At 38.6% G+C, this 22,897-nt stretch overlaps 1 long non-coding RNA gene across 4 annotated transcripts; it reads right to left on the bottom strand.

Moving 5' to 3' along the window:
* Positions 1 to 19,005: 19,005 nt before the first annotated feature.
* On the bottom strand, positions 19,006 to 22,434 carry LOC135482672 (uncharacterized). 4 transcript variants are annotated; one of them, XR_010446260.1, is made up of 5 exons: positions 22,205 to 22,434; positions 21,253 to 21,316; positions 20,826 to 20,901; positions 20,552 to 20,622; positions 19,006 to 20,331 (listed from the first exon to the last, which is right to left on the bottom strand). It is a non-coding gene; the product is annotated as an uncharacterized LOC135482672 (long non-coding RNA). The 4 variants fall into 4 exon arrangements; XR_010446257.1 differs by lacking the exon at positions 22,205 to 22,434 and having other exon boundaries at positions 21,253 to 21,531; XR_010446259.1 differs by lacking the exon at positions 22,205 to 22,434 and having other exon boundaries at positions 19,006 to 20,155; positions 21,253 to 21,531.
* Positions 22,435 to 22,897: the final 463 nt, after the last annotated feature.

Below are 22,897 nucleotides of genomic sequence, written 5' to 3'. Positions count from 1 at the left end.
ACATAGCACCCTAAGGTGTAGCACCCTATTTGCTATGGCACCCTATCCATAGCACCCTTCCTCTATGGCACCCCAAGTCATAGCACCCTATTCCTATAGCACCCTATCCATAGCACCCTATCCATAGCACCCTATCCATAGCACCCTATCCATAGCACCCCCATTTCCATGGCACCCTATCCATAGCACCCCTTTCTATAGCACCCTATCTTATGGCACCCTTTATTATAGGGTGCTATAACAGCACCCTGTTTAGGCGTGCTCTGCGGGGTGCCCTGTGGGCGGCGGGCTATGACACCCTTTGGGGTGCTTGGAAGCACCCCTAGTTGAGACAAGACCACTAATGAATATTCATAGGTTGGAGGGTCGAGGCCTATCTATTAGACGAGTGCATGTTTTTTACTCTCAAGTACATATTTGGAGAGGTATTGAAAAAATATTTGCTGTGGCAAGTCTACAGATATAAATAAATTGTTTGGTAAAAAAAATAATTTTGAATTTTGACAACCTGGCCATAGGGGGGGGGAGGGGGGGGTTTAAATTTGGAGTGAAAATGGCCGAAATGGGTAAAAATGTCCACTTGTGTCAAACTTGTCAATTTAAAAAAAAAATTCCGTGGTCAATCACCAATTTAAATCGCACCAGTTACTCGCAAGACTAACCCGTATATCATATCCGAATTTCAGTTTCACTACTTGACGCATTCTTTAATGCGTCGCGGTCAAACATTGACAATTTAACTGCTAAAAGGCTTAAAAAATCAATTGTGGTCTTGTCTCAGCTTTTAGAGTGTGCCACAGAAGCATGATTTCGTCTGCTATAAACCTGAGCCGTAATAGGATAGAAATAACATCAAACTTATCTCAGTCGTCAGAAAGCGCATCCCATTAGTCATGTTAGCCGATTGAAGAATATTTTGTTCATACATGAAGATATGGTTTGCCGATTTTACAGTCACTGTCCTTTGACAAAGCAGACTTGCTGATACCTTCAACATTTATGAATGGTACATGTATGATGGCTATTCCAAACAAAACAAAACGCTTGTTTCTTAGGTTTGTGGCCAGTACTTACAGTACAGTATTCTACTAACTTTGAAGCATTTGCTAACCCAAATTTTCAAAGTAGGATAAAGTTCTGGGCGTACATGTGATGATATCCCATGGTGTCCAACTAAAATAATGGGAAAATGTAATTTCTTGCATAGAAACTTCATCCTTAATTGATTCAAGGTTAAGTATGCAAGCGCACATTACTCTTTTCCTCTGCAATAGAGTATTGTACTCACCACAACAACTGAGGGGGTACTCCTCCCATTGAAAAAAATATTCATCTAAAGCCCAGGGACCTGTTTCATAAAACTTTTTTACAGACTTCCTTCCAGGTACCATAAAGGAAGGATATAACGTCTATTTAAAGCTGCGTATTAAAAGCATTCCATAACTCGTTTTTACTCTGCCATTACATTAAATTTAACAGGCCTGCCATTAATAAATGATTGTATGGTGTACCTCATTGGTGAAAAAATAATAACTCGAACGCAGAGTGTTTTATTGTGTTGAGATTTGTAAAACATGATCGGGCCATGGCAAAATGTGTCAATGTCAGTGTCTTTGGTTCCTATACACTATAAGAATGCCCTGTCGACATACGAAACTTCCTTTCCATGCATTAACTCTGTTCTGGGAACATGGCCGAGAGACAGCGATCTCGCAATTGGACTGATACTGAATTTGATGTTTTCGTGGAGTTCTACTCAGAACTCAATTTTCAAGCTGGCAAATTTGATTGCCGTTCACATCCATGTCTCGAGGAGGAAAGTCATCATCCCCTACGTCATCATCAGAGTCCTCGTCATCATCGTCATCGTCATCTAAATCCTCCACTAAGGTCAATCTATCCCGGACAGCAATGTTGTGGAGCAGGCAGCAGGACTGAACAATAATCCTTGCCTTTTGTGGTGTGTATTGAATCTCTTTGCGGAGGCATCTGAACCGTTGCTTTAGGGGGTAGTTGTAAAACAAGAAACACAGAAACGAAACAGAAACACAGAAACACAGAAACGAAACGCAGAAACCAGTCTTGTGGCGAATTCTGGTCTGCAGACTCCATCTTGTTGCCATGGTTGTGGCCGCGAACGCGGGTGTAACTAAAACTGGTATTCAGTCGGAATGGAAGGAGGAATGCTCATTTCCCAATACCCCTTTTAGCCTCATCAACGTGTGCGCAGATTTTGATCGTGCCCCTGACCATGCCGATCCACCATCTGTAGGGCATGAGGACTTTATGATCAATATGAGCCGCCAGTAAGTCGGCATGACCAATGACCAGAACACGACCATAGGCCTGCTAGGAATGTACAATAGAACATGACTCTCTATTCGAAGGACTATTTTCTATTTACACTGACCTCCCCAATACACTACATGTATGTACTACACGGCGTAAATAGAAAATAGTCCTTCGAATAGCGAGTCCTGTTCTTTTGTACATTCCATGGCCTGTGCACGACACTAGGCTGAACTTCCCTACTGCAACCTCATTAACATAAACAGATATTTAAAGGGACTATTTAAAGGCAGCAGCTGGGCAGGCAAGATTGAGTTACTCCAAGTCCAAGTCTAGTGCCCCCCCCCCCCCCCCCCCCCCCCCCCCCCCACTTTACTCTATTCTAGTCGCCAAAATTGGTCTCTCACGTCTCACATAACGTCGAAATGATTCACCCATGTACTGGTACCGTACCTTGCATTTAGTGCTGCATCAGACGGGATTTGTAGGATGATCCTGGTACTTCATGTAAATTGAACACTACAAGGCAAGATGTTGCACTGCACCTTCATTTAAAATAACATGCTGTAGGAATCGAATCGAACCTACCAAAGTACTACACCACCACCTCAAAAGACTTCACCCATATCGTGCCGCCCCCCCCCCCCCCCCCCCCCCCAAGTTGCTCCATGTATCCCCTCAACAACTCTATTGCATTCCGGCTGGCCGCAACCCACCAACCTAAGATTTTACTTTTAAACGACAATAACAACGGATTGGGCAAGGAAAGTATCGGCGTGCCGCTTGATTCCAACTTTTATGAAAACCCGTTTGATTTTCGTTTCTGCGTTTCGTTTCTGCGTTTCTGTGTTTCTGTTTCGTTTCTGTGTTTCTTGTTTTACAACTACCCTGCTTTAGGAGACCGTTGCAACATTCTATGATGCATCTGGCTCTTATTTGCATCCGCTGGAATGCCTTTTCCTGTCTGGTTAGAGCATTGGCAAGAGGTGCAAGGATACCCCGAGTCTTCCAACATCCAACCATTCGGTGGATTGTTTTCAAATGCCTGGCCAAGGGCTGAACTGTGGGGAACGAAGGCGTCATGAGACCCTCCTGGAAAACGTGCCACACAGTTATTTATGATCATATCCCAATCACAAACTAGCATGACATTAATGCTGTGGTATCCTTTCCGATTGATATACACGTTTTCGTTGATGTGAGGCTTGCGTATACGACAATGGGTCGCATCGATCGATCCAATTACTCTTGGAAAACCCGTGTTATCAAAAAATTTGGTTTTGACCTTCTGGAGGTCCCTCTCAAAGTAAACGTGTTGGTCAATGCGTGCTGCAAACGCGGATGACACAGCGCCAATACACCTCGATGTTGTCGCTATGCTCACATGGTGAATATCACCGGTACTAGAGTGTTCATGCCCGGTTGCGAAATATCGTAATGCTATACACACTTGCAATGATACTGGGAGGGCGTCATTTCTCTGAGTAGGATGCTCCAACTCCTCCGACAGCTGACGACAAAAATCGAAACATATGTTCTTCGGGAAACGATATCTCTTGATGAATAAATCATCTCTCATGGAATCCATCGGATTGAATCGATCCCTGAATACCAGTTCTTGTCGAAGATTTCGCCTATTCCGTTCCTGAATCAAGCGCAACATGATTCCACGTCTACCCTGGACGAAGTCCTCGCGACTAAAGGAACTCTAGACTACCTTCAGGTTTAAAGGAACCGAATAAAATAAAGACAGGATAAAACCACCTCCTGAAACACTCTTAATGGTAACATTAACCTAGATATTTTAAAGGCACGTATATGAAACGCGTTCTTCCTTTAAGGAGTGACTTTATCCTATAGCATTAGGGCTAAAGGCACTTTATTAGGCTTTATGAAACAGGAGTAGTATATGGGCTACTTGGGGAAAATTATGAACTTTTGACCTAGTGACCTACTGACCTACTGACCTACTTTGTGTATGAGAAGTTTGAAAGTTGACCTGACCTAGTGACCTAGTTTGGATATGGTGTAAAATCTCCAGAGTGGGTCATGGCCTAGTAACCTACTTTGGACCTGACCTAGTGACCTAGTTTGGATATGGTGTAAAATCTCCAGAGTGGGAAAGTTATGAACTTTTGACCTAGTGACCTATTGACCTGTTGACCTACTTTCTGTGTGAGAAGTTTTCAAAGTTGACCTGACCTAGTGACCTAGTGACCTAGTTTTGATATGGTGTAAAATCTCCAGAGTGGGTCATGGCCCACTGACCTACTGACATACTTGAGATATCCGAAGTTTAGACGACCTTGACTTGGTAAACCAGTTTGTGGATATTGTGAAAAATAACCAATTTGGGTTATAGCCTAGTGACATGGTGACATAGTAGACCTAACTTGAAGATACTGAAAAGAATAAGAGTGAGTCAGCATATATAATACTAAGGGTGTTGTAAAATATCTAAGAATACCACGTCAAGTTCATGTACAGCATTCAAAAGCAGCTTTGATAAGGAACAACTATAGCATTACAAACATAGATGAAGTATTTATATATTATGCTAACCACAAGGAGGAAGACTTCATATGGCAATTGGCCACTCTGTTCTCTTTGGAACAAAAAGCGTTATTACATGGTACACCTATCACCATTCATAAGGAACAACTGTAGCATGACATGCATAGATGAAGTATTTACATATTACACCAACCACAAGAGGGCAGACTTCATACTGCAATTGACCAATCTGTTCTCTTTGAAACATGAAGCGTTATCATAAGGTACCCCAAGCAACAGCTTTGATAAGGAACAACTACAGTATGACAGACATAGATGAACTATTTATATATTACATCAACCTCAAGGAGGAAGACTTCATATTACAATTGGCCACTCTTTTTCCCTTTGGACCAAAAAGCGTTAGTACATGGTATGCCATTCAATATTTTTCTATTTCATGCAACAGTCTGCTAAAACAATATTCAGAAAAATATCACATTCAAAGTTTCACCAACTCTGTACAGACTAAAGTCAACTGCCCAGAACTTTTCACAAAGCACTCTACTAAAATGCATGTATGACATTATGCAAATGATGATTGGTGCAATTCACCAAATGGTAGTTTGGGTATTATGTATAATTTTTTGTAAGTTTTGTCCTAATCAGGTCATAAACGATGGAACAACATAATTGTGATGATCGACCTAAATGCTGCTACCGTTTTATCTAATGACCCTAATTTGACCATAAGTACTGGTAATTATTTTTTTCCCTTTGTTACATACAGATATTTTTCAACAACTTGTGTGATTCTTGTTTAAGATCAGAATTATATTATTGTTTAATCATTCTGTTACTCATAGTCTTTTGAGACGGATGTCTATTGTGTTGTGGCTTTGGTGATATCAGGAGAATCTCATACCCAGAAACTTCACGGATATTAAACTCAGGTAAGAATTTTTGATCTATTATTCCTTATTGTAGGCCTACAATGAGATTTATTTTTGGAGGTATATTTGGCCCTGAAAGGACCGTTTTTCCTGATGCCCCTGGGTGAAAAGTTTATGATGATGGTGTCAAACTTCTATGGTATATGATTGAAGCTTCCTCCAAGTCTAGGAATTCCCTCTCTTCATCAATTGTTCCACATGTACATAAACATGGACATGAATGTGCACACATATGGTTATTCAAAATTAGGTCCTTTTGAACATTTTTCATGAAGCAGTGTGTACATCTCTTTGCTTCACAGTTTGTACACTTGATGTGGTAGTTTTGGAAATGGTGATCTCCCAGCATACAGTCATCACACACACTGCCATGCATAATTTCCAATCTTGTGCCAAATATAACTACGTTTGGTAGTTGTAGTGCTTTCCGCACACTTGCTTGCAGTTGTTCATATGTAGACATTGTGGTGCACTAATCTCAAATGAACTCTGATAGATGCTGTCCATTCTTTATCTACTATGTGATATTTGTGAGTGAATCTGATTGGATATGAGTGTGTGATTATGAGAGGTCACATGCTAAAGAACAATGACAAACTTGACCTTGAGCAAACTTCATTTGAATTTATCCTCAAAACACACCAAACACATTTTGGTTATCCATTTGGACCGAGATCGTCAACATGGAAGGACCGCTCCCCAAAACTGTCCTTGCCACTCTGAATTTCTGTCTGCATCAGGCATTCTATCCTGAAGGAAAGGATCCTGTTCATGGAGTTTTTGTAGTTGGGGAGAAGCTCTTTGATGAGCTGCTTGAGGGAAATGAAGAAAGAAAAATAATTTCTCATGGAAATGTCATGATAAATGATAATCTCTTTGTACTTAATCGTACTATTCCAGCGAGGCAAAAATATGGCCCTTTTACCATGGATGAAATATTCAAGATGGAGAGAACTAATGTGTTCACTGCTCCAGAATGTTTAGAGATACTTGCTAAATACAAATCAATTCATGTGTTATCAAACAGCAATGGCTGGAAGTTGTGTCCAAATGGCGAGATTGTATCAAACATGCATCCTCCTGAATATGTGAGAAGATCATTTCAGTTCACTTTTTCAACATACATCCCAGAATTAAAGAACTGTGAAGGTGTTATAATTGTTCCAAGTACAATTTCACGAGAGCAAGTACAGGATCTGAGAATCACAGTGATAAAAAGGGACACATTTCACATAACAAAAGTAGAAACTGCTCCTGGAAAATGGTTCATTTTGCAAAGCTGCCGTACAGCTTATTATGAAAATGACCCCTGTTTTTATTTAGCATTTAATGACTCAATCTACTGATACCACGATAGGCATTGCATTTGCTCTCAACACATATGAAAAGGTTTGTGTTTTGGTTGTGCGCAATCTGATAATTTTTCGCCAAACTTGCCAAAGTCACAACTCTTTTGGCTCCTGTCATTGAAATGGAGTCGTATTTCTATTTGCTATACAATGAGTCAGAATCATTACCTGTTTGCAGCAATGACATGCATTCATTTAGCAACTCTTTCTATGACATGAACTCGTCAAACACAAAACTTCGCAACAAACACTTCTCTATTCCTGTATATTACTTATTTTCAGTTATAATAATGGAAAAGAAGACAATGGAACGGTCATGTGCAGCAGCAGCTGCTGTTAGTAATAAAAAATTGACATATGCCAATGTGGTTGCTGGAAAAAAGCCTCTTCCTATTCTTGGTAAGTTTTTCTTTCTTATTCTTCTTCATGCTTTATTTTTTAATGCTATAACAAAAAAGAACCCAACTTTACGAAGTTAATGTAATTTCATAATAGAGTACTGTCTTTTTTCTTTTCAGACGGACCTGATTCCGAGGAGGAGTTCACTTCTAAACCACATGAATGGGTAAAAGTGGAAAGGAAGAGGCCTAAAGAGGCAAAGAAAGGTGTGTAGTAAATAAATAAATAAATAAATTTGTAAATGTCTTGATATATGCCCAAAAAAAATCATATATATATATATATTTATGCTTAATTTATTGAATGTGTATGATCTAATGATTACACCTTTTTTTTCTTCACAGGCCATTTGAAGCTCTATCTAAAAAAGAGGTCATTTAAAACTCAACTGTCAACTCCAAGAATGACAACAAAAAAAACGAGTAAGTGTGTTCATAACTGTTCGAGATCCTGATTTGTAATTTTTTTTCTAATTTTACATAGTCTTAAAATGAAAAAAAATTCTCTTGTTATCTAAATCACAGCAATAACATGATATACACTATTGATAATAGCAACAACAACAACAACAACTGAGAAGGATGTTTGATATAAACTTTTTTACATTGTCCTGAATTGAAACAAAACTTTTTTTATTTAGAAGTTACAAAAACGCCACCAGAAGAACCAACACCCTCACTACCATCACCATCAAGAACAACAACAACCCCTGGAAATGATGAAGAAAGAAAAGTTGGAAGAATATCCCCGCCACTCCCACCACCTGTAACGCAGTCAACAACAACAACAATGGGCGAAAGAACGTACAGTGATTTTATAGACATTTTAAACGATTGGGTTTTGAAGAGAGCAGGTGTTGGGAAGATGTACCTCCCAAAATATTATGAAGGGAAGGAACGTAAGGAATTTCTTGAGGTAATGATGCCTTATTTAAATCCTACACTCTTTTTTTTACCATCGTCATCTGATGCTGGTTGTCAGGAAAATGTTGTGCAGGAAACGCCTCCTTCACCACCTCATCAATCTGTCATAGTGGTGACTGATCAGCCGCATACGGTACGGGATAGTCCTCATTTAAGGGATCTGCTGCAACGATCCAGCAATATCGATTTGGATCATGAGGAAGAAAAAATACCTCCTTCGCAAATTTATCGTCCCGATGGTAAAGACCTGAATGAGGTGTTTTTTGTTCCTGAATTTCATCAGTGTGTTGCTGGAGATCAGGAGGCGTTGGAACAAGAACATCTGACAACTGAAATGCCTCAACCATCTGATGAGGATGTTGTTCTTGTTCCAGACTCTCCTGATCTAGTGAAACAGATGCCTGTCCGGGAAGATAGCAAAGAAAAAATACCTCCCCTAAACAGAGAATTGGAGGGGGTGCCATGCACACCAGAGGATCTTGCTTTGCTAGACTTCTCGGACTTGCTATATTATGAAGAAAATAGGAAGTGCCATTCAAAAAGAGACAAATTACCAAACGGATTGCCTATGACAGAAAATTCGTCAGATGGGGACGTCCTGAAATATCTTTCAGGATCGTTTCCAGATAATGAATCAAATGTAACAGGCAACCAATCAGAATCACCACTCTGTACACCAATTGTAAACGTGGATTCTGATTCTCCTCTTCGAGGTCAAATAGTTCATAATCTCTTTGATGAGATTACGAATGGGAAAGTGCAACTTGAGGGGTTGCAATCATCACAACTTGGGCAGGGTGTCCAACTCCAGCAGTTTCTGGAGTCGAACATCCTCACCAAGGCTGAGGAGCGTTTATCACTTACAACTAACAAGTTGCAAGAGGTGAATGAACCTCATACTTCTCAAGTTGCATCGACATCCTCCGCTTATATCAGGTCTGATCCTACTAAGCGGAAGCTTGACCTCGATGGGGGGAATTCAAAGAAGCGACAGAGGAGGCAGGACAGGGACCCTGTCTTGAGATCACTTTTGAAAAGTCCCAATGAAAGGAGACCTCCTCATGCAATTGGTGTTCTACCGGGTGGTAATGTTGGAAATGGTGTACCCCAGAAAGACAATCCCAACATCCGGGCAATTTTAAGTGGCACACATTCTGTGGTACACCCTTTCCATGATACCAAGATGGCGACGTCTTTTTTAGGGCTTCGTCAAAAGACGACAAAAAAAACGTAGCCAATACTCAGATTGGTGGTCACCAGGTCATCAACCAAAATGGCCCTTCTTCTTTTTCTTCTTCTTCTCCTTCCGATGATGATGATGATGATGATGATGATGAAAATGTTGACGAGTCGGACAATGAGATGCATGGGCAAGCACATAACCATCCTCATGCACAGCCTGTTTTTCAAATTATCTCGCTCAAGGACATTAAAATAAGAAAATATGGCACGATGGGTCAAGATTTGAAAATCAAAGTAACTGGAATGGAGCGAGGTACCTCTTTCAATGATATCTTATTTCACATATCAAATGTTTTCGGAGAACTTTTGAATCGTCTCCTTCAGGATGTGCAGCCCCAAGACAGAGTCCGACTTCGTCATATTTGGTCAAGGACTTAGACATATCAGTATTCCATTCATTTCACCAGATCAACTCACAGTCGAAAAGATCATGAGTGAAATCGAGAGAGTTACTCAATCAAATGACTCATGGCTTTTCGAGGGTGAGTTTTTCGTCAATTTCATACACGCCCCTCTTCCCATTGGCGGTTTGTATGCAAGAGGGATTGCCTCTCTTCATCAAAAAGTCCACGAAAAGTCATGCTTCATCGAAATTCAAAACAAAGATGACGAATTATGTTTAGCCAGAGCCATCATCGTTAGTAAAACTCGTATAGATAACCATCCACAACACCAGTCAATCAGACATCCCAATAGTAAAAAACAAGGTGAAATGGCGGCCGAGCTTCATGAAAATGCGGGTGTTCCAAAATCCAAATGCACCCTCAAAGACGTCGCTAAATTTCAAGCACACCTTTCACCCGATTATCAGCTCGTGGTATATTCTAGTTTATATTTCAACTGCATGTGTTACAGAGGACCCCCTGCACCGCACCGCATAAATCTGTACCACTATGATGAGCATTTTGCTCCAATCATGTCTATGACAGGGTTCTTTGAGAGGTCTTATTATTGTCCGCCTCTCAAAGGTTACCAAAACGATAAAACCCATGTCTGCAAAGCTACGTGTGCATGTTGTAAAACAGACACCGGTTGTGATATAGTTAAATGGACAAACTGTCCCAAATGTAGACGTCTTTTCAAAAGTCAAGCGTGCTATGAAAGACACCTTGTAAAAAATGATGCCGCTCATTCCGTTTGTGAACTTTTCATAAAATGCTTGAAATGTGATAAATCATATGATAAACGAAACAAACACCAATGTTTTACAACGTATTGCCATATTTGTGGTATGAATAAACCACATGACCACAGATGTTTCATCAAAAAACCAAAGCAGAAGAAGAAGGGTGCAATGAGAGATTTTATGAAATTTGTATTTTACGACTTTGAATCCACCCAAGAAAAAATTCTAGAAAATGGTGAACGAGAGCACATTCCAAACTTGTGTATTGCACATCGTTGCTGCCTCTTTTGTGGAATAGAGGAAAGTGCTAAGAATGATGATGAATTAAAATGTATTTTGTGTGGTGATGAACGAGAAGAGAAAGTATTCCGTGGGGAAAATACTGTCGTAGATTTTTGCGAGTGGCTATTCAACGGTTCAAATATAGGTAGAGTGGCACACAACAACAGGGGTTACGATGCCTTTTTCATTATTCAATACCTTCATAGTGTAGGGATCAAACCAACAGATGTTATTCAAGTTGGCCAGAAAATTCTTTCATTCGAAGCAGCTGGAGTGAAATTTCTCGATTCTCTTAGTTTTCTGAACATGCCTCTTAGCAACTTTCCCAAAACCTTTAATTTCAATGAGATGAAAAAAGGCTACTTTCCACACCATTTCAATACAAAAGCAAATGAAAAATATATCGGAGAAATCCCCGACATTAAATATTTCGACCCCGACAGTATGACCGTGGAAGGGAGAAAAAAGTTTCTTCTGTGGTATAATGGCCAACTTGGAAAACCCTATGATTTACAAGAGGAACTGGAATCCTATTGTCAGAGTGACGTCACCATTTTAAGAAGGTGTTGTGTTCGCTTTGTGGACTCATTCGAATGCTTGCTAAAGGTGAATCCTTTTAAAGAAAGCGTAACTATAGCATCAGCTTGTAGTAGAGTGTTTCGACAAAACTTCATGACCCCCTCTTCGATTGCTGTTCTGCCACCTCATGGTTACACATTTGACAAGCAGTCCAACATTGGAATAAAATGGTTGGAATGGTTGATGTTCAAAGATAAAGATATCAACATATGTCATGCCGGCAATGGGGGTGAAAAATCCATTGCCAATTACAAAGTGGATGGTTTCGACGAACAGAATAATGTCATTTATGAATTTGATGGTTGTTTCTGGCATGGATGTGAAAAATGCTTTCCGCACAAGGACACTATGAACCCCCGCATTGGTACAACTATGGGAGAACTTCGTGAAACCACAACGTTTCGGCGAAATTTCCTGAAAGGTTGTGGTTTCACAGTCATTACGAAGTGTGAATGCTCTTTTAGAGAAGACATTAAAAACGACCCCAACTTGCTCAATTTACAAAAGACATCATCATCAGCGAGCCCTTGAATCCCAGAGAAGCTTTTTTTGGCGGTCGCACAAATGCTGTCAAACTTCATCACAAATGTACAGAAAACGAAAGTATAAAATATGTAGATTTCACATCTCTTTATCCTTGGGTCAACAAATACCAACACTATCCACTAGATCACCCCAAAGTTTTTAGAGGTGAAAATATTCGGAAAATAGACCCAATGAAATGCGAAGGCCTCATAAAGTGCAAAATATTACCGCCAAAGAAACTCTATTTCCCTGTATTGCCTATGCGTAGAGACAAGAAATTGAAATTCTCTCTTTGTGCCAAATGCGTTCTTGAATCCTCCAAAATATGCAACCATTCTGATGAAGACCGAGCACTTGTGGATACTTGGGTTATTTTTGAAGTAAAAAAGGCCATTGAAAAAGGCTATAAACTTCTAGAGACTTTTGAAATTTGGCATTTCGAAAAAAACAACCAAGTATGATAAGGTTGAGAAGGAGGGGTGTATATTTGCGGGTTACATCAATCATTTCTTGAAGCAAAAGCAGGAGGCAAGCGGGTGGCCAGAATGGTGTCGTACAGAGGAGGATAAAAACAAATACATTGACGATTATGAGAAAAACGAGGGAATCCAATTGGACAGGGGGTTAATTGGTGTTAATCCAGGACTACGAAGTATCGCTAAAATCTGTTTGAATTCGCTCTGGGGAAAATTTGGGCAGAGATCTAACTTCACAAAGACATTATATACAGATAATCCAGAAGAGTATGTCAAAAAGTTGACTGACGACAGTGTTGAAGTAACTGATGTTCAACTTGTGAACGAAGAGTTTGTTCTGATGAAATTCAGAGAGAAGGATGACTTCATCGAACCATGTCCATACACGAATTGTGTTATTGCTGCATATACCACCGCTCATGCACGCTTAAAACTGTACTCTGAATTAGAGAAGCTGGAGCGACAGGTATTATATTTTGATACGGATAGCATTATATATGTCGTTGATGAAACAAACGAACAACATTACAATCCACCCTTGGGTGACTACCTTGGTGACTTTAAAGATGAATTAGAGGGTAAAACTATAGAAGAATTCATATCCGGCGGTCCCAAAAACTACGGTTACAGAATTAAAGGTAGCGGAGAGACTGTCTGTAAAGTCCGGGGATTTACCTTGAACTATGCAAATAGTCAAAACATAAATTTTGACTCCATGAAGAAACTTGTGGAAGCATTGAACTTTTCGGACAAGATTACGATCACAAATCCTTTCAAAATCAAAAGGCGAAAGGACTTCAAAATTGTAACGGTACAAGAGGAAAAGAAATATGGCTTGGTTTATGACAAACGTTACCTCGTTGATGATTTTTACACCCTCCCATTTGGATATTGATTCTTCACCTCTTTGTTATAATAATAAGATAAATTTTGTTGTACCTATATTCTTGAAAACGACACTGATATCAACCATAGATTGATTTGAATTAAAATTTGCAAGGGCATATATCTGTGATAAAATGTTTATACTGGCATATTTTATGGTGATAAAACAATGTGATATTTATTTCATTCTGTGCATTGAAACTGTAAATATATTGATGATAATAATAATAATAATAATAATATGAATATGAATATGAATATGAATATGAATATGAATAATAACATTAACAACTGTAATGATGTTGATATTTTATGAGTTTAATCTTCGTCATTACATCATCAGCATCATCATCATCATCATCATCATCATCATCATCATCATCATCATCATCCTGATTGACAAATAGCTTTTTCTTTCTCTAATCGAATCTCAAGAAATTCCATCCCACCTGCTCTCTCAAAGAAAAATTGTATGATATTTAAATATTTTTGCATATAAATGTATATTAATCTGTGTACGCGTATAGATGATGTATATATTTTGTAAATTTTCAATTAATTCATTCAAAGGATTGCTGTTTATGTTTGTGAGTATTGATGTATATGTTTGTAAATATTCGATTAATCAATTGGTTAATTAATTGCAAGGATCACCATTATGATATTTATTAAACTCGGTATAAAATCTCATTTTGTTCTTGTGTCAATCATTGTGTTCTGATGTTTCAACATGGATATTTCAAGCGATGACCTTCTTTTGAAGCATCCATTCACATGTCTTGTGGCTGGTCCAACGATGTGTGGAAAGTCTTTCTTTGTACAAAAACTTATTTCCTATGCAAGAGATATTATCCATCCACCCCCTCAAAGAGTTGTGTGGTGTTATGGAGGCGAATGGCAGGAGTCATTTGCAAATTTTCAAAATGTTGAATTTATCTCTGGACTACAGTTCACAGATAATTCATCAGGTGCACGTACCCTACTCATTATAGATGACTTAATGTGTGAAACAGATGAAAAGGTTACCAAAATATTCACAAGGGGTTGTCATAATCAAAATATGAGTGTAGTCTATATAATCCAGAATTTATTTCACCAAGGCAGAGAACAACGCACCATTAGCTTGAACTCGAATTATCTTGTTATCTTAAAAATCCAAGAGATGTTTCTCAGATAGCACATTTGGCAAAGCAAATTTCTCCCGGCAACACCAAAGCCCTAAATGAGGCATTTAAAGATGCGACAAAGCCTCCTTTTGGTTACTTATTTTTAGATTTTAAACCTTCAACTTCGGAAGATTTACGATTGAGGACTAATATCTTTCCAGATGAAAACCAAATGTATACTTAAACAAATGAAATACGAATATGACATCAGTTGTTGAATATTCACAGACACAGCCACATCACATAGAAATGGCAAAATATCACATAAAAAATTATGTCCACCAGCTTAAAAAGCTGAAAACTGCTCGAGCTAAAAATAGGAGAAAGATTTTAGAATCAGCTGATAATGGCCTGTTCAAAGCAGTTGGTGAGTCTGCAAAGAACTGTTTAAAAGGCAATGTCGCCCTGAATAAGAAACAGTTCAGCTGTTTGAGGAAACACAGACACTCTATTCGCAAGCTGGCCAACAAGAAAACATCGTTTAAGGAACGTAAAAGAATCATACAGCGAGGTGGATTTCTTGGTGCACTGCTAGGTCCAGTCATAAAAGCCATAGGGAGTATATTCGGTGTTTGATATTCAAAAGCAGACAGACAGTCTTATTCTAAAGATGAGTCAAATAAGGAAAATGTCTCTAATTCCTCATGAAATGGTGGACAAATATTTGTCTCAACAACGATACAAAGAGGACACAAAACCAGTGGCAACCCATGCAATGAGTATTGACAGAGAAATGCAGGAAGTGCTATCGAGGAAGGATATGAATGAGTATGACAAAGCTTTAGCATATTCACAGTTACTTCGAAAGTATTTAGGAGCAATTCACTCAGAAGGCTCAGATTTAACTAAACCTATTCCCACTAGTGTTCGCGCGACAACAGCCACAGCTGCAAACCAACCTGTTGTACAAGAAAGAGAGCCAGAAGCGGTTGTTGCAAGTGGAACCACACCACCTGCAACCTCTCCACTTAATCAGAAAACAATAGTCAACAATATACCGAACTACTCCAAAGCAAAGGCAAAAAAACTAGTCAATGCATTAATGAATGATCCTAAATTCCAGTGGGATGGAAAAGGTGAAATTTCAATAAACGGTGAGCCCATCAAAGGGAGCAATATAAGAACTATTGTCCAGAATGCCTCATCCAACAAGAAGCAGTCCTTTGCACCGGTTGGAATAGAACCTGTCCTGTCCTATTTGAACAAAACAGGTGGCATATCGGCTGATATGGTAACGAATAGGCAATGGAAAAAAGAACTCGGGGTGGGTGAAATGCCAAAATCAGTGAATAAAACGCCCAGGGCAAGAACCAGAAGTCCATTGGCCTTCTGGAATTCGAATTCACCTGTCTCTTCTCCGGGTTTTACCACACCAAGGAGACATGGTAAAAGCAATGACGAGTGGGAAGACTGGTAGTAAGAAATCGAATGAGTTATTGGAAAGAATATATTATGAACCAAATCATAGTGCTAGTTTTGGCGGGATAAATGCTTTAAAGAGAGCAGTTGGTAAGAGGATATCAACTTCTAACATAAAAAAATGGCTCCAGTCTCAAGACACATACACACTTCACAAACCAGTTAGACACCACTTTATACGAAGACGTATCGTGGTTTCTGATATTGACGAACAATGGGAGGCCGATCTTGTTGATTTATCGAAAATTGTCAGGTATAATAAACCCTTTAAATATCTTCTCACTGTAATTGATACCCTGTCAAAATATGCCTCGGTTGTGGGTCTAAAATCAAAAAAAGGTGACGAACAGGTGACTGCATTTAAAAAGATAATTTCTTCCTCTAAGAGAAAGCCTAAGAATCTGAGAACTGATAAAGGGGGTGAGTTTGTGAACAAAAAATTTCAAGCCTATCTGAAAAAAGAAAATATTCACTTCTTTACCTCGAATAATGAAGTTAAAGCGGCAATAGTTGAACGATTTAATAGGACCCTTAAAAGTAAAATGTGGAAATATTTCACAGAGAGAAATACTCTCTCATACGTGCCTGTTCTCCAAAAACTTGTGCACTCGTATAACAACACATGGCATCGGAGTATTAAGATGAAACCAAGTGAAGTGAACGAAGACAATGCTTCAGATGTTTGGCACACTCTCTACTCAAAAGAAAACCTGTCTCTGAAGAACATCAAATTCAAATTTCAAATTGGTGAAAAAGTGAGAATAAGCAAAGTCAAGATGACATTTGAGAAATCTTATCTACCCAACTGGACCATGGAAATATTCACCGTAAAAAAACAAATAAAAAGTAGGCCCCCTTTGTACGTGATTGAAGATGATGACGGAGACACCATTCAAGGGAGTTTCTATGAAACAGAATTACAGAAAGTACGCATAAGCCCTGATAAAACCTATAAAATAGAAAGAATACTTGCAGAAAGAGGACGTGGTAAGAGAAAGGAATACTTTGTTAAATGGGAGGGTTATCCATCAAAATTCAACAGTTGGGTTAGTCACTCGGACGTTGAACGTCGATGAAGATATCTTGCCTAAAAAAATGTCAATTGAACTTTCCGATGGAAATATAGAAAGAAATACACCTCTGTCTGAAGTAGAAAGAGAAGACGAAGTAGACAAGGGTGAAGATCGACAATCGGTGACTTCACGGCACAAAAACTGGATTATTTTTGGGCATAATGTTCCAAAACCAGAAATAATATTCTTTACTCAAGTTGTGATCATTTATATCGTTGTCATCACAGCTCTTTTTAACATTGCATTTACAAATGGTGAGAGTAACCTGTGGATATCTCTTCTATGCAGCTGTCTAGGCTATCTGTTACCAAACCCGTCGTTTCCTACTGAAAATAATCATCATCCTCTGCAAAGGAATACCTTTTCCAATTGAAATAACATGGCAGCTTTTACGAATGACCACTTCTATGTTTCATTACCCTGCAATAGTTCGTTAAAGTATTTCCCTGATAATACAATTGGACACTACACTACAAAGCTGAGCACTGCTATACGATTAGATTCAACTGAAAATTGGGAAGTAGGATTAGCCGAGTTTCAATATCCACACACGTGGAGTAATATCAACCTTTCCAACAACAATTTTCGTATTTACATCCCTTCCAGTGACGATCCTGACCCCAAGACTGGAAAAATACCCATGACATGGAAAACATTTACAGTTCCAATCAAATACTATAATGACATCAACAAATTGGTAATGGAAATGAATCTCAAAATTCAAAGTGCACTCACTAGCGTTCAACAAGATACACATTTTTTTCTCAACTATGACAGGGTTGCAAAAAAAGTTAGTTTTGTACTCCAAGAAGGTAGACTGATACTATTACCATCACCACTGTCTCATATGTTAGGCTTTCATCAAGACAATATTGCCCTTAACGAGAACACAACCGCTCCCTATCAAGCAGATATACTCAGACATTTTCATGATATGTACGTGTATAGCGATGTATTACAATATCAACTGGTGGGAGATGTATTGACACCTTTACTCAGAACTCTATGTGCTGAAGGTAAAGAGGATGAGAGTATTCGCAAGTCATATAAAAACAAGCCTATCGGCGTCTGATTCACAATGTGGTTTGTGAGGAGTGTCATAGTCGTCAACAGTACAAATGCTATTGCATGTATTGCATATTCTAACAGCTATCCACTGTATCGATTTATCCATCATCTGTACTAATTACAAATCGTTTATTGAAACCGTGTAAGATGAAAGTACAATGACCATAAGCATGATGAACTAAATAACTGGTGTGACATTGTTGTGGATTTGGTGGTGTGCAGCTGGAGGAGTGGACAATGTCACAACCAGGGTTCCTACATTATATACAGTGGAACCTCCGTTAGTAGACACCTCTCTATTAAAGACAACCTTTCCAATAAGGACACTAGTTTTGGTTCCAAATTGGTTGTTTCCATTCAATTTTGACTTCTCTAATCAGTCTTTGGGTGTTCCGAATGCTTGACACATTTCGAACATGTTTTGGTTGGAAACAACCCTACAGTCTTACACTTATGGCTGAATGAATGACAGTGCACTTTCGTGAAAGCTCGGTGACGAAATGCTGCGACACTATTCGTCACCAACATGTTTGATGGGTGGTGCCATCTGCACAAAGGATGATGAATTAAATAACTGATGTGACATTGTCGCTGCATTTGCAGGTGTCCACATCGAGGAGTAGATGATGTCACTACATGTACCAGGGTTTGTACTTTCATATACAGTGGACCTACTTTTTGTGGACACCTTTCTATTGAGGACAACCTCTTTAATAAGGACAGTAGTTTTTGGTTCCAAATAGGTTGTTTCCATTCAACTCGACTTCTCAGTTTAGGACACCTCTCTGTTAAAACAGCACTTTTCAGTCCCTGGGGCATTTCTGGAAATTTCATGCTATAGAGCAATTGGTTCAGCTAAGTGACAAGAACAGTACTATAAGACGGTTTTAAAAAGTTGAAAATTATTTATTTAAATGACATATGAATGGTTCAGCAGTAATTGGCAGTGTGCATTATGTAATGAAATATGATTTACATAATATAACATTTTTGTGACAAATAGTACAGATGATGGATAAATCGATACAGTGGATAGCTGTTAGAATATGCAATACATGCAATAGCATTTGTTTTTATTGAGATTTTGCGAGAACCAAGTGGTATTTTGACAAGATAATGGAAAGCCAATAACACTACAAGAACATGACTTCAATACATTGACATTGTAGTACTTGGTATACTAAAAATATTCAAAGATGGGTATCTTGAGTTAGAGTACAAGATGTATGAATGAAGGAGGCACTCTGGTAAGAAATGGTGTCGCTAATGAAAGATTAGAACAGTCCGTCTCAACCTGCCAAGCTCAGAGCGACATGCGCCTGGTTTTGCTGTGACGGGTCACATATACAAAGTTTACATAAAACAAGATTTGTATGTTTATTTAGGAGGAGTACAAAAGTTGTATATAAAATGCCGACTTCATTATGATTTATAGGACACAAAATTTGACATGACAGCATTTTATAAAATATGAATAATCTATAATGAGAATAGTTTTGTAGCACCAATGATTTGAAAATACTGAATTTATTTATTGCATGAATAGAACACAAAAAACAGGATGATTACATGATTGTCACATGCGTGAAATATATTGTCATGGATGGGCATTGGGAACAAAAAGAATTGCTGTTATCAGCTGCATTGGTAGCGATTGCTTTAGCTGATTTTCAGAAACTGACAGGAATGAGAATGTTGATATAGTGTTGAAAAAATATTTTTATAACATACATTGCATTCAAATAACACTAAGAAGTAGACGAGTACTAATTTCGCACACTTGAAAATATTTGGACATTGACTGCCACTGGTAGTGGTAGTAGAGTAATTACATGCCATCAGCAGCACTAATTCAGACAGTTTTCGCTGTGCTTCAGTAACTGACTGGAATGACTAAGTTTGATTGTGCTGAAATGATACATAATAACGTACATTGCATAAACAAAATGATTACAAGATTTGTACTGTCTTGAAATATATGGACAGGGACAGTCACTGGAAGTTTGACATGCCATCAGTTGCACTGCTCCCGACAGTTTTCACTGTGCTTCAGTAACTGACTGGAATGACTAAGTTTGATTGTGCTGAAATGATACATAATAACGTACATTGCATAAACAAAATGATTACAAGATTTGTACTGTCTTGAAATATATGGACAGGGACAGTCACTGGAAGTTTGACATGCCATCAGTTGCACTGCTCCCGACAGTTTTCACTGTGCTTCAGTAACTGACTGGAATGACTAAGTTTGATTGTTCTGTATTTGCCTCCATTTGGATTTTGTGAACAAAAGTTACTAACCTTGTGTAATTGAAGTGTCGAATTCGCCTTGGTCGAAATGATAATACAGTAAATAAATCTATTGAATGTTGCTGAAAAGAAAACACTACGTTAGAAGCCATGTACATGATAACACCACCACCACCATTATCAATATCATCACAAGTCAACTGGGGAATATGTGTGATATTTGTTCAAAACTTGCGTATATGGTATTTGCAGGTCTATTGTATTGTAACATATTTTTCACTTTCAAAATTAACTTTTTTACTAGAAATTATGAATCAATACTAACCGTAAGAAGCGTATGAAATTACAGAAGGCCTTCGTCGAAAAATGTAATGTACTTGTACTCATTCGTGTCATTAAACCTGAAAGCAGCACAGCATAACAGTGAAATTACCGTGACATCAATGGATGTCAAACTAACGTAGTGACGTAAATTTGAATTCGAAGTGCACAAATTCACAATTAAGGTTTCGAACACATTGAGAACTGAAAAACTTCATACAAATGCTTTCACACCAATGATATGATTGTGGCGCTCCTGATGAGGTATCGCCCTCTGCTAAGCAGCTTTGGTCGTAACTAGGGTAAATGTTTTTTTCAAGTGATATGAGCGATGCAATACCTTAGTTTCCACCAGCGCCACGTAGCAGTCAATGAAGTTGTGCTGGTACTCCATTAACGTCATGCTTCAAATTTGAAGATATTAATATTACCTTCATCAAGTACGTAATAATATTACACCAGGCCTTTGTCGAAAATGTAGATCTCGAAGTCTAACTGTAATGAAAGAAAACATCAATGTGACAATATGGTCTACTATGTATGAGGGGGAGAACGGGTATTTTCGGGACACTGGGATGGGCCGAAAATAACTGTCGGGATTCGGGATAGACACCCTTATTTTAGCGGGATTCGAGACAAGCCGTGTTTTGCGTCACGATTCGGCTAAAATTGCGTATTGGGAAACGGGATAAGCCTTTTTTCCTAACGGGACGTCGAGACAGTTACCCCCCCTTCCCCGTTCCCACCCTCATGACATGTAGCATTGTTTGTAGGCCTATTGTTACTCACAATCTATTTTTTTGTAATTGATACTGGTAGTATCAATGTGAAATATGCCACACGTTGGGAGCATGCAAGGCCTAGTACAATACACCATCATCACAATCAAATATTTCAATAATACACTGTCAACGAGAATGAATGTTCAACCATCAATCACGTGCATTGTAGTAGTGTACATCCCCCATCCCATGACGGCTTGCGCCCCGCTGACACGACGAGCACATGGCTGAGCCAATCCATCGCCTATACACTACTTTACAAAAATCGACACCTACTGAAACTTTCACTAATTATTCTCGGAAATGTACTTTATCGTTACATCAATAAATGCACATTCGAATTTCAAAACTACCACTTATTTTTGCCGTGAAACTGACCTGGGTTATCGAAACACCGTCACTGCGAAAAGAGGAAGAAGCAGGTCCGCATTTATCGAAATATTGCTAAATATAATTGTCAAAATGTCGACCAAATTACCAATTAAATCACAATAAACTTATCAAATGTTCACTCATGCCTTTGGGTGAAAAAATACTGATTTTTCAATCATTCTCAATTTTACAAATCACCAATCACAAAAAGAAATAATGATGCAATTACCCAAAATAGATGAGATTTGACCACTGGTATAATTCCGCCATCTTGGATATCGGCATCGTCACCACCACTTCAAATTCTAAAGTCTTATTCAGGCCTAATATGTGTCACCTGCTGTGGTAAAATGGCTTGTTTTATCAATAAATAACAAAATATGATCTTTGTAAATAAAATCGGAGATCTTCTGGTGTGTTTTTATGTGAATTTATTACGAACTATCAATGCAGCGCAGGGCAGCCATCGTGTTCTCATGCGATAGCCATCCGCGGCACTGCTTTTCAAGATGGTGGCAATTGCCCAGTGCTAGAGGTGTTGTAAGGAAAATTGAGAGCAGGCCCCTAATGAATGAACTCTCAACGATATCGATATATTTTCGTAATTCCAGCACAACTGTTCACCAATGAACGTCCACCGACAATCCCGCTTAACGAATATTAATATCAATTCATATCATGTATCTTAAAACGCTTTTATTTCATTTTAAAAAGAGTTATCGAGTGAACGATGACCTCCTACCGTACCCTCGAAATAAACAGCCAAAATGACCACAAAAACACCTTTTTAGAAAAAAACAGCGATTTTTACGAAATAAATGTCATCAGAGACGAAACTAGACACTAATTTAGCTAGGTATGCACAGTAATAGTACCTGAAGTGATCGATTTCAAGGAGAAAATACACTGAAAACAACTTTTC

This window comes from Lineus longissimus, chromosome 2 (genome assembly GCF_910592395.1).
Source record: "Lineus longissimus chromosome 2, tnLinLong1.2, whole genome shotgun sequence".
Classification (NCBI taxonomy): domain Eukaryota; kingdom Metazoa; phylum Nemertea; class Pilidiophora; order Heteronemertea; family Lineidae; genus Lineus; species Lineus longissimus.
Note: the sequence above shows the minus strand (reverse complement) of the source record. Positions and strands in the feature narration are given on the sequence as shown.